Genomic DNA, 13,786 nt, shown 5'->3' on the forward strand with positions numbered 1-13,786 from the left:
TACAACAATGTTCGTTAAGATTTGCTTTTAGTAGGTATGCCCTAGTAACATGTTATAAAGTTCGATGTAATTATTAGTATGTTACAATAATAATCAATGAATCGGTAATCTAAAGTTATAGCCAGACAGTTGTCTGACTATACATTTTCTTTTTTACGTAGAAGGCCATTCTATTATGCATTTTTTATACTTCGTCACTAGATGGCGTCGCAGAACATCGATATCTACGCCGTTCAACCGAATTCCATCCAATTATTATATGTGTGTAAATCTTTTGTCCCTTATCGCGTAATTAGTTTTATCAAGGTCGGATACTCAAGTAGCGAAACAAACTGGACAGTTGGTGCGTTCATTGTGTGACAAACGATTCTAACCCTGTGAAAAGACAGAAATAATCCTTATATGGAAGATTATACAATCTTCGATATAAAAACGACCACGGTTTTATCCCTAAATGTAGTTTCTTAGTGATGATTTTTTATGCCATAGCATGACGCAACCTTATATTGCATTAAAATCCTGAAGATAATAGGATTTTCCAGTTTTTATCATTCAAAACTTATAACTATTTATCATGTAAGTGCTGACAGCGAAACCTAATAAAATGTCTCGATTTTAGATTTAAAATTGCGACTCGATGACAATGTAAACAAATAAATACGGAGTCCAATAATAAAATTAAATGCTTCGTTATCTATAAATATGTTATTTTAATTTATTCTTTATCCTATTTAACATTCTCTTTGAATTTATTATATTATGCATTCCAAGTCAAGAGGTTAACAAAGAATATATGTGGCAAACATGCTTTATAAATAATTTAATTGAGTGTTTTAGATTGCAACATCTGAGGAGAATGCTAATCCAGTACCATATATAGATACTGAAACACTATTGATAACGGAAACAAAAACAAACAATGCAACGGTTTTTGGGTGTAGTTGGAAAACCAAAAAATATTTTAATTAAAAAATAAATAAAAAGTAAAATTTAACCTCGTTTTGTTTTAATTAAATCCTGAAAATTATTTATCTCCCAAAACAGGGAATGCAGTTACTATGGCAACATTATGTGCATAAATTGACATACTATCTTTGTTTCAATCGCGGTTGCACGGGGACTTGGTCCGTTAGTTTCTTTGTCGACGTCAAGAATCTAATGTTTTAGTTTTCCAAATATACTGTTAACCACCCATGGTGGGACAAGGAATGTTGGCATTTATGATCTGTAATAAGTTAAAGGTTAATATTTTCAATTTAACTTTTTAGCTTTTATTTGATAGTTTGCTCTTTTACATAATACTATGTTTTAAGAACGAATTATGATAACATATGAAGAGTTTTCTATCAATGAGATAGGGTGGAGTTGTGGCCTGCCATACCAAATTTTAATTAATGTATTTAATATAGAAAAAAAATCAGATCAGATTTAAAAACGGCGTTATTCCCGTGCCCATAATGAATATCACAGATTATTTTATATCTCAACCGTAGGCAGACAAACTAATGCTATGATCTCAACCAATTATATCATGTCTATTGAACGTCAAAAATTGGTTATTTGTATTTACTCCTCTAGTAGTTAGATTAGGCTATCGGTAGATGTAATGTAAGGAGTAAAACTTAATATATTGAAACAAAAGGTGAGCCAGGATAGCGAAAGAAGTGTTGTGTTGTTATAAACAATATTCATTAAAGAGGCAGAGTAACCACCCTGTTCAAGTTCAACAATAATTATGATTGTTCATTGTAAATACATCGCTTTTTATACAAAAGTTAAATCATTATAATGTCGGTCGTTGTAAAAATCATATCACGAAGTTAAATAACATTAAAACAAAATTTATAATCAAATTAACTTCAATAAATATTAGGTTATTCTAAATTATATACGCGTTGGTCGTAGCGTTGAGTTTAACACTCGGCCATCCTGAAACTGCCGTGCCCCACGGCTGGTAGAGTTTTCACCGGCATCGGATATCTGGAAAAAAATTGCAGGCCAAAAGTATATCGTTTCATATTAATGTATTGTTACTAATTAGTAATATTTTATTTTTCTGTTACTTATTATTGAAGCCTTTACCAGTGACACATATTTTTAGTCACACAGACGCTTTTAGTCACACAGACGCTTTTAGTCACACAGACGCCTTTAGTCACACAGACGCTTTTTGTCACACAGACGCTTTTTGCCACACAGACGCTTTTTTCATGAAATTTCATCATTTCATACATTAATTACTTTGATAAAACAATCTTTACAATTAATTAAACATTCTGGTATGTAATAAGATGTACCTCCTAACTCGTAATAGACCCCGTGTATCAAATACGATTTGTTCTCCGTGTATAAATAATCAATAACCCGTTAGGGTCCGTGTCTATGTCCGTTAGGACACGAAGGCATAATTACATTTTTTTATATTAATATTTTCAGTTAAGAGTACAGGAAAACTATTTATAAAGTCATTTGAATCTAAATTAATACCTATAACGTCAATGTTCAATTTATTTGTCGTGCAAAACGAAACAGATGCGGCGGTGGTCACTAAGCTAACATGATTTTGATTAATCAACGTATGGCCTATTATTAAATCTATGTCGGGTAGATGATATCTCAACTTGTCCATTAGTACAATATTATCAACATTTACTTCTATCTCACATTTACCTAAAGAATGTAATTGACTGCTCCCAAAGCCCAAATTATATTAGAGGGTTAAAGTTGTAGTTTTTTTTTTTTTTTGCTATTGCGAGGGAAAGTAAATTTAATTTGCTGAATGTATATATGCGATTCAACCGTGACCTTTCATAAGCAATTATCATACCATACATAACCATACATAAGCAATTTTCTTAAATAAGTCTAACAAAATATCGTAGTTACTTTGTAAAACGTTGCTGACCTTTTGTGTGGGCTGGCTTGAACCGCTTGAAGAAAACCAGCACGTCGCGATGCTGTGCCACCAGCGATGACAGTACTCGCAGCGCGTTGTCGCCTTATAGTCCTTCGTCTCGTGCCCCGTTCGACGACATCTGCGAGTTCTTGTGTGCTTGAAATAGTATTCGACGAAACACCTTCAGCGCGGCCTCTTCTCCAAGTAGATCGTCTAGCGGAATTCTCTAGTGGAATTCACCATTTCAATCCACCTCTTATTATACAGGATATAGCATCTTCACCACTAATCTTGCATTTCTTAAGTAATGACATTTTTCCGTGAAAGTTCTTAGTCATTGTCTCAGATTCATTTTTCTTTCTTGCCAACATTTCTTCTTCTTCTTCAGATGATATAGATGGATCACTGTTCCTTTTTTAGTTCCCAAGACCAGATGTACGGTCCTGATATATTTTTAGGCCGATCCCACTTCTGAGATGAAACAGAAGGTGAGCCAGGATAGCGAAAGAAGTGTTGTGTTGTTATATACAATATTCATTAAAGAGGCAGAGTAACCACCCTGTTCAAGTTCAACAATAATTATGATTGTTCATTGTAAATACATCGCTTTTTATACAAAAGTTAAATCATTATAATGTCGGTCGTTGTAAAAATCATATCACGAAGTTAAATAACATTAAAACAAAATTTATAATCAAATTAACTTCAATAAATATTAGGTTATTCTAAATTATATACGCGTTGGTCGTAGCGTTGAGTTTAACAATATATTAATATTCGTATCACAATTTATAATGGTATATCACTCACACTATAGTAGTACCGTAGACAGATAAGCTTAGTTTCTCTGTCTACGAGTAGGAATAATTAATCAATTTATTATTACTAATTTCACTGCAGTCCATGTTAACCATATTAAAAATGAAGTTGTTTTGATTAATTTTATTAAGTATTTCGTAAATATTAATGTTTGATTAAAATAAAACGACAGCATCCGTGTCTGTCTTAAAAATTCAGTTGGTTGGCGAAAATATTATTCAATTAAAAAATTAAATTTTAATAGTTATTTTAAACAAATGATATCACACGTTCTCAACTATTGCATACGGCCAACTCTCCTCCTTGTTCCAAGCTTGGGACTGGCACTATGAGTCCCTATCCAGCGGCGGAGCTACGTAGCGTCCAGACAGTAACAGCCTGTGAATGTCCCACTGCTGGGCTAAAGGCCTCCTCTCCTCTTTTTTGAGGAGAAGGTTTTGGAGCTTATTCCACCACGCTGCTCGAATGCGGGTTGGTAGAATTCACATGTGGCAGAATTTCAGTGAAATTAGACACATGCAGGTTTCCTCACGATGTTATCCTTCACCGTAAAGCACGAGATGAATTATAATCACAAATTAAGCACATGAAAATTCAGTGGTGCTTGCCCGGGTTTGAACCCACAATCATCGGTTAAGATTCACGCGTTCTTACCACAGGGCCATCTCGGCTTATGAAACATTAGATAACATAATCGGTATTCTAAATTTTCAGAACTTATTTTTTTAATATTATTTATTGGAGCCCGCAACTTTTCTTAAAACAAATAAAATAGTCACATAATAGATTGATAATCTCACATGCCTGTAACTTGTGTCCCGGTTCCCTTGACCCCATTACCTAATTCTAATTTTTAGTTTACTATTAATTAGATGAATTTGAGCAATCGGAGTTATAGGGAGAAATATTTTCTTTCTTAACTTTTTAGCGCTTCTTCTTATTTTGTACGCGTGTTCTAAACATTTTGCTTTCGTCAGCACATTTTGTGGTAATACTGGTTCTAAACACAAGAAACAAGAAAAATTAATATAAACTGATATAAAATCAATACATCTTTTGTAAGAATACCCCAGTAAAACAATCCTTCATATTTACTTTAAACATTTTATTCTCTTCCACACGTATCTTGTTATATAATTTTTTACTAATTAATATTTTACAATTCAATTACAATTTTTATTTGAATTCCTGCAATCACCCTGGCAACCATCGAACGAGTCGATCTTCCCGTGTTTTTTTTTCTTTTTTTATATATCGCGTAGTTTTATACGCTCAATAATTTCCAACCAGTGTTAATTTAGTTAAAAATATTACAATTATTTTCTAAAAATCTCAAAATAATTATTAAAAATCAGTCAAACCTTACACTCGACTATCCGGATAACGTGTATGACCCCATACACGTCTCAGGTGAGAACCTTACACTCGGTAAACTGACTTATCGATTGCATGAAAAATAAATAAATTAAAAAAAAAATTAAAACCGTAAATTAAACTATCGTAATTCATATTACTTACATATACAAAAAAATACAATACATTACGATAAAACTTTTAGGATTCAAACTTTAGATAATTACATTACATCAAAACAACCATATCACAGTATAAACAAAAACTCATAGATTTACTAAACATTTGTCAACCATTGTCCGTAATTAACTCAATTTTATATTTTTTCTTTAACCCTTAAAACTAAATTATTATCAACAATTTTACCATAAAACAACCAACTTTTTCAACATTTTCAATCCTTAAAATTAGGTAAGTACGTGACGAATACAGGTAGCGAACCCATCCATTCTCACTCCCGTCTCTCGCCAGTACATACAACCATAGAAAAAAGTAAAGTCGTGAACCAATCCGAACTCACGCTTTACACTTATTTAACCATCAACCATAGAACTAAGCAAAGTCGCACGCTCACGCTTTACACTTGTTTAACCATCCAATAGAAAATCAAAGGTCAAGTTGCGAATCCATCCATTCTCGCTCTTGACCTGTAACAATACAAACACATTTTGTAGCCAAAATATCAATCAATCAATAATATCAATTACAAATATCCGAAAAACATGGCAAAATAGAATTAATTACTCTGATTCTTCGTTGTCATCATCATCGCATTTCATATCACTATTATATCAAGTTCTAACGAAGCAATACGGCTGCATTCGATCTGGTGCTACAGCAGTTTTACCCTTGTTTTCATTCCCTTAAAACCAAGAATAGGCTATAACCAGCCTCTTTATATCAATCATCTATACATATAACAAAAATGTAACCGATCGCTGTCTCTACATGAAAAAAATAGGAGTAAAACTATTATTGGGGGCCTTTATCAATGCAATAGAACCCAAAACAATGTTTGTTTGTCTGTCCGTTTGTTGCGACTTGATTGATTTGCATGCGGTTTTCACTAATATATTGTGGAAAACTTCACATAAAATTTAGTATTTGCTTAATTCAATCGGTTTATAAATAGATAAAAAGTTATGTCAATTTCAAGAATCACGTTGAACATTTATTCGATAAAAAATGCTACAAAACAACTGTTCAGTTGAATTAGCTGAAACTCTAGCTTAAGCTTATAAATGATAGTCTTTAAAATGGTGATGATTGAAAGTTGAAAGGAAAAAAAACAAATTAAAAAAATATATCAGTTTCAGATATTCAGATTCTTCCAATGTAAGTCGAGCTCAGATCTATATGATCAAACACATAAAATAGGATTCAGCTTATGCAGGTCCATTGTCGGTTAAACGCGCCTACGCTTATATATATAAAGCACGCCGATTGCCGCGCTGTAGTGTGCATCAAAATGACTGTACAAAGTGATAGATCAGCTTTAAAATACTACCAGCATGTAGTACCCATTTAGTATCTTTATTTAAATATTTGGTAGCTATGCATACTTTTTTTAACAGATCACTAACTCAAAAATAAAGATTTTGTTTATTATATATGCTGTTGACTTTCATATATTTCAAGCATACTTGTAAACATTGCGTTATTTGCATCGAACACACGTATATCGGAGACGCATGGCGTTTCCTGGTAACAGGGACCTGGTTAATCTCTGTCCGTATTCGTTGTAATACATTCTATTAGATTAGGGTAGTAGCTTATTTAAATAAACTGTATATATATTACGAAATAAAAACAAAATATAACAATATATTAATTAAAATTATTAGGATTTGACATAAGAAATACCAAAGATTGTATGAAGCCGCCCACCAAAATTATATTATTTAACACACTTGTCCGTCCTATCCTTGAATACAACAATATAATCTAGAACCCACATTAAAATGGACACATTAAATGACTAAAAAGCATCCAAGAACGTTCTCTCTTCCACCTGTCATACAGTGAATCTAACCTTAAAAGTATTCCTACCTACTGAGATAGGCTTCAGCACTATAAGATGACCTCCCTAAACTCCAGAAGAATAATAACTGACATGCTTATGTTGCATAAAATAATAAATGGAACATTAGATTGTAGCAACTTTCTTCAACAAATTAATCTTAATGTATCTTCTCTCTTATCTCGCAAAAACGTCTACAATCACTTTTATATTTCTACATACAATTCAAATCTCGGACACTATGCTGCTAAGGAAGGATCTGCAGACTATATAATGCGTTTTCTAAACAGCACACTAACTTATATATATTAACCTTAGAATTATATAAGTTTAAATAATTGTTTCTCAATACATAATGTTTTGTTTAAAATTGTATTATTATTATTTTCATTATTTTAGTTTTTACAGTAACAGTACAGTAATAGCCTGTTAATGTCCCACTGCTCGGCCATGGCCTCCTCTCCCTTTCGAGGAGAAGGTTTGGAGCTTATTCCACCACGCTGCTCCAATGCGGGTTGGTAGAATACACAGGTGGCATAATTTCAATGAAATTAGTAATTTTTATTACTATTGAAATACATTTTATATTTTGTTCTGTACTTAACTCATATTTGCACAAAAACATTATTCCATGATGTAATGTACTTTTAAGTGTGTATCCTTTATTGTAGATCCTTAATAAATACATAAATATATGTAATACACATTTATTTTGTTTTTCGATACTATATATTTAACTAGCTATCCTACGGGTATAGGATAAATGGTTGTATGGATGTCTGTGATTTTAAAGTAAGAAGCATGAAATATCATTCTGATGTGAAAAAGTATATTAAGGCGTTCTTTTTTATCAGGGGACTTCCAGTGATGCTTATAGTTTTACTTAATATATTTGATTGTGACCTAAATGGGTTGAACCAAAATTTATTTTATACATGATCATATGCACAATTTTTTTAAAATATTCAGGTTAAACAAAACTATTTAACCAACAAAACTTTATTTTTCTATACTAACGTAATAAGGCTTAAGAGTTTGTTTGGTCGGACGCGCTAACCTCAGGAACTGCTGGTTTTATTTAAAAAAATATTTTAGTGTTGGATAGCCCATTTATCGAGGAAAATTTTTGGGCTATAATATAACATCACGCTACGACCAATAGAATTGGAGCATCAATTACAATGTTAAAAATACATGAAGATGTATACACTTTAGCTTTCGTTGCGTGCGCTGCGTAAACGGTTACACTCTTGAAAGAAAAAAAAAAGTTGTTCTAAAAAAAGTCACGATAGCATACGTTTATCTTTTAAGGTTAACTTACTATAACCTTTTCTATAGTAACCAAATTTGTTTTAAAATAATACATTATTTGCGAAGTCATTTTTATAAACATGGCATTAATTCTTATGAAATATACCGAGGTAAAATTATAGACAGTTTTTATTACTTTCGTACGTTTTGAAATATTTCAATAGCTGGTTAAGTAAGTTGTTTGAAAATACAAATTTAAATTTCAGTTTTAATATACTCAGTTTGAATAGACACAATTTTCTGCTTCTCAAAAATGCTGTTTTTTACAAGCCCAAACTTATGTTGTCCTATCTAAATCCAGGCAAAAACCAATAAATACTAATATCCTACGAAAATAAAACTAAAAATGTTGTATACCTATTCTGAAATATTAAACTTCGTAAATGAGTTCACAGTCACCAGTATGTGAGTATTTTAGTCTTAACGAACAGCCCGAAATGGTCGATGTACAAGCGTGGCAAGGAATTTCTATTTTGTCAATAGCTTGGAGTAAGCCTTCTCTAGTTTTAACTTTTTTTTTCATAAACACAATCTACTCAAGTCTTAACATATTCCTTTATGAAACGGGACATTTTTAGAAACTAAAAATTTTTAAAAACGCTAACTTAACCTAACCCACATATTCGATATCATCGTGATTCATTTACACACCTTATACTTCGCGCCTTTAGGAAATACCCATCAAAAATTACTTTGTCTTTGTATAAATTATTGCTCAAAATATCACAGATTCTTTCTAATTCAGTAAGCAGCCAGTTATCGTTGATAATGGCCAAGATACTAGAAGTATGTGCTGAGATTAATTTTACCGTGTCTGTTATCATTTCTATTTCCTGTTGGATCTCTGTCTCTTATTGCCATTGATAAGACTATTCCCTAGTACTCTAACAAAACTAGTAGTTAAGTAGCTGATCAGGTTCTATGCATCGTAATAGTCTTACGCGCTTAACGCACATACATCTGTGCATTGATTGTACACCGTAGGATCGAACTCCGGCGAAATGTTTTTGTAATCAAGTTTATTGTTACTAGAATGTTCACTCTGTTGAAAAGAGCATACTCATTCCTTAAAGGCCGGCAACGCACCCGCAAGCCCTCGGGTATTTTTAACAATATCAAGTATTGCTATTTTGCGGTAGAATATTTGATGAGTGGGTGGTACCTACCCAGACGAGCTTGCACAAAGCCCTACCACCAGTGCTTATATTTTACCTTTACTTCTTATAAATCTCGTTGTTTGACTGCAATTGATATAATAGCCAAATATAGAACAAATATTTTGTTATATTTCAAGCATACTTGTAAATGGTGGATAAAACACTTAGTTCGAAACCGAGGGTCACCTCTGTTAAAAATAAACTTTTATTGTTAAAAATTTAGATAGTTATTCTAACATATTTAGCATTATAAGAAAGTAAAATCAGGAACGCACGCAGGCCGGCGACGCACCTGCAATTACTCCCGTGTTGCAGGTGTCCTTGGACAGTGGTAACCACTTTCCACTGGGTGAGCCTCCAGCTTGTTTATCCCCCTTTCACATAAAAAAGATTTCTTCCAGTAACAGTTTATTTCATTACAAGTAGGCTTCTCACGTCGCTATGTGACCAATGCCATAGTATGCTTGCATCCTGCACATTCGAGATTGTTTATTTTATTTGCACTTTCACAAGCAAATTTACAATAATATGCTGTGTCTCTGTATCGTAACTATCACGGCCCGAATTGTGTATGTAAAATTAAAATGTAGGAAATGTATATTACATTCTATATCAATTTTATCTTTTATCGAAAGCGGAAAGCACTAGTATCTCTATATGAAGAGTCATGAATTGCCGATCACAGTTATGATTAATTTGCATTAACAAAAGATTAAAATAAACAATAATAATAAGCTGACTAATATATTTCGGGTGATTTGTGAAAGAATCCGCAATCATAAGATCTGCTTTCGGTAGACTAGTTGTAAGTCTACGTAAAAATACTGCTCAAATTTTAGCATAAAATAAGATATTAATAATCGTTCTAATATTATTATAAGTGAAAGAACGTATGTCGTCAAACGGCGTCATATCAAAAAGAGGGATAAAATAAATGCAAAATTATCAACGCGCGTTTCGCAAAAGATTCGCCCGCAATAACGATTGGGCGAAGTGACGTCACAGTCGAAACTCGGACGGAGCAAGAATTATACGAGAGCGCCTAAATTGATTTATTTATAAAAAAAGTTTATATGATATAATCTTTTTTTTTCACACGTATTATTATAATCATTTAAAAAAAAATTATTTTTTACAAAATTAAAATTAGCAATTTCTTTTTAATTTACATCTTCCTAATTATTTATCTCCCAAAACAAGGAATGTACATTGACAAACTATCTGTCTCAATCGCGGTTTCACGGCCCCATGGTCTATTAGTTACTCTGTCTACGTCAAGAACCTAATGTTTTAGTTTTCCAACTATACTGTTAAAATTAAATATCTTGTCATTACCACTTTTTGTTCGCCAGCTCCTCACTTGATTAATAAACTTATATTTCTGAGATTCTTATTATCATGATTTTCTCAAGGCTCTTTTGTTTTCTCAAGGCTTGAAATAAAATTCATTGTCCAAAATCTTCTAATAATAATTTTTATTTCTCCAAGAAAAAAGTTCTAAAATGGTCCATGGTGGGACAAGGAATGTTTTTGTGGCATTTATTATCTGTAATAAGTTAAATGTTAATATTTTCAAATTAACTTTTTAGCTTTTATTTGATATTTAGCTCTTTTACCTAAATTAAATTTTAAGATAATTCAATTATTGAATTATTGTTAAGAGAATGAATGATGATAAGATACGAAGTGTATTCTATCATAGAGTAGGGCTAGGCATAGGTAGGGCTGCGGCCTGCCATACTAAATTTTAATTAATGTAAATATATTAAATAATATAGAAACATTTTCAAGAAAAAAATAGATTCAAAACGCCATTTTTCCCGTGCCCATAATGAATATCATAGGTTATTTTATATATCAATCGTAGACTGAGAAACTAATCAATGACCTCGACCAATTATATCATGTCAATTGAATGTCAAAAATTGGTTATTTGTCTTTACTCCTCTAGTGGATAAAATAGGCTATCGGTAGATGTAATGTAAGGAGTAAAACTTAATATATATAAATATTCAAATCACAATTTATAATAGTATATCACTCACACTACAGTAGTACCGTAAACAGTTAAGCTTAGTTTCTCTGTCTAGGAGTAGTACCCTTAATTTCACAGCAGTCGATGTTTACCATATTAAAAATAAAGTTGTTTTGATTCATTTTATTAAGTGTTTTCTAAATATTAATGTTTGAGTAAAATAAAACGACAGTATCCGTGTCTATCGTGTTTTCATGGTTAAAAATGCATAAAAGTTATATCAGTGGTTGTTAAATATCATCTAGACTAATTAGAAATCGGAAATAGTGGTGTATTTCTTAGCCTACTGGTGAAGCAGGCCGCACGCCAAACTTCGTATTTAATTATAAAGAAGGAAATAATAAGTAACTCTAAAGACGATTCGTTAGCGTTTCGTGTTTTGTGTTAAAAAAACACAAGTTGGTGTTAATTGTATCAATATTACATCATAACATAAATTAAATCAATATTGACAAAGTAAACAATTGTGTTTTTAGTAAAGTTAACACACTATACAATCTAATCTGAACAAAACAGTGTGACTTTTTTTTTCAGATTTTTGGCGTGCGGCCAAACTTCGTATTTAATTATAAAGAAGAAAATAATAATTAACTCCAAAGACGATTCGTTAGCGTTTCGTGTTTTGTGTTAAAAAAACACAAGTTGGTGTTAATTGTATCAATATTACATCATAACATAAATTAAATCAATATTGACAAAGTAAACAATTGTGTTTTTAGTAAAGTTAACACACTATACAATCTAATCTGAACAAAACAGTGTGACTTTTTTTTTCAGATTTTTGGCGTGCGGCCAAACTTCGTATTTAATTATAAAGAAGAAAATAATAATTAACTCCAAAGACGATTCGTTAGCGTTTCGTGTTTTGTGTTAAAAAAACACAAGTTGGTGTTAATTGTATCAATATTACATCATAACATAAATTAAATCAATATTGACAAAGTAAACAATTGTGTTTTTAGTAAAGTTAACACACTATACAATCTAATCTGAACAAAACAGTGTGACTTTTTTGTGTGGTGGGTGTTTTGCTATAAGCATTTCACTATCTACTGATCATACGAAACGTAAAAAACTGAGTCAATCAATCAAACACAATATAACAATACTCAATATAAAGTCGATAATATAGACCTCACAGAAAGTAAACTTCGTAACATTATACAAAACTAACTTATTTATTGTTAAAGCTAACAAGAGTTAGCTTTAACAATAAATAATTTAGTAACCACGCAGCTAAATACTATTAATGATCAAATAAAAGGTTTTTGTGAATCACTTAACTTTATTAATGCGCAGTATGAGCAAATGAAAGCAAAACTTGAGGAAAAATTAAACATTGTTGACCAACTAAAACGTGAAAATGCTAATCTTAAATCCTCTGTAAAAGACCTTACCTCTAGATTAAATACTGTTGAAGTGCATATGAGAAAGTGCAATGTTGAGATAAATGGTATTCCTGAGCATGGAAATGAAAATTTATCAAATGTAATTAATCAAAAAGTAATGTTATTGAAAATCCTTTGACGGAAGACGACATAAAACATGTTACTAGGGTTGCGCAATTTAACCGAAACACTGAGAAATCGCGATCAGTCATCATCAAGCTACAAAGTGCAAGACGCGATGTTAGCGGCTGTTGCTCAATTTAATAAAAAAAAATCTAAAGAAAAACTAAATCCATCGATTTCTGCCATTAGTCTGGCAGGCATGGTGACATTGCCGTTTCCAATTGAAACCTACGAATTTAAAATACTTTAATAATTATATTGATTTCATTGTCAGTATAAATAGGTAGTTGTTAATTTGTTTCATTATTCACTTATTTATGTTAGAAATTATATTGGTCAATAATGGCTTTTATTTATTGATTGATTTTTTCCATATAAGTAGGTGATTAAGGTATTATATTGTTAGCACCACATAACAGCGCAACACACAATATAGACCATAGAATAAATAAAATCGCTGTCTATAAATAATCGAATAATTTATTAAATATTTTGTATCGTAATTAATGTTAGTCTATTTGGATCATTAGGTCAAGTTAACGTCAAACTTTAGAGTTTTCGAAGTAAGATCGAAGAGCTTATTGCGTGTCAGTATTTTAATAAATATCTTAGTGTTATAATTAAAAAAAAAACTTATATGTAAAGTCTAGATCGAGAGACAGAGAAATATGTGTAAGGTTCCAT

General features: G+C 31.5%; 1 protein-coding gene across 1 annotated transcript in view; it reads left to right on the forward strand.

The window, feature by feature from the left end:
* LOC126772072 (uncharacterized) overlaps positions 1–13,786 on the forward strand; it is a 155,472-nt gene that overhangs the window by 38,556 nt on the left and 103,130 nt on the right. The window lies entirely within an intron of this gene.

The sequence above is a fragment of the Nymphalis io genome, chromosome 11, assembly GCF_905147045.1.
Source record: "Nymphalis io chromosome 11, ilAglIoxx1.1, whole genome shotgun sequence".
Taxonomy (NCBI): Eukaryota; Metazoa; Arthropoda; class Insecta; order Lepidoptera; family Nymphalidae; genus Nymphalis; species Nymphalis io.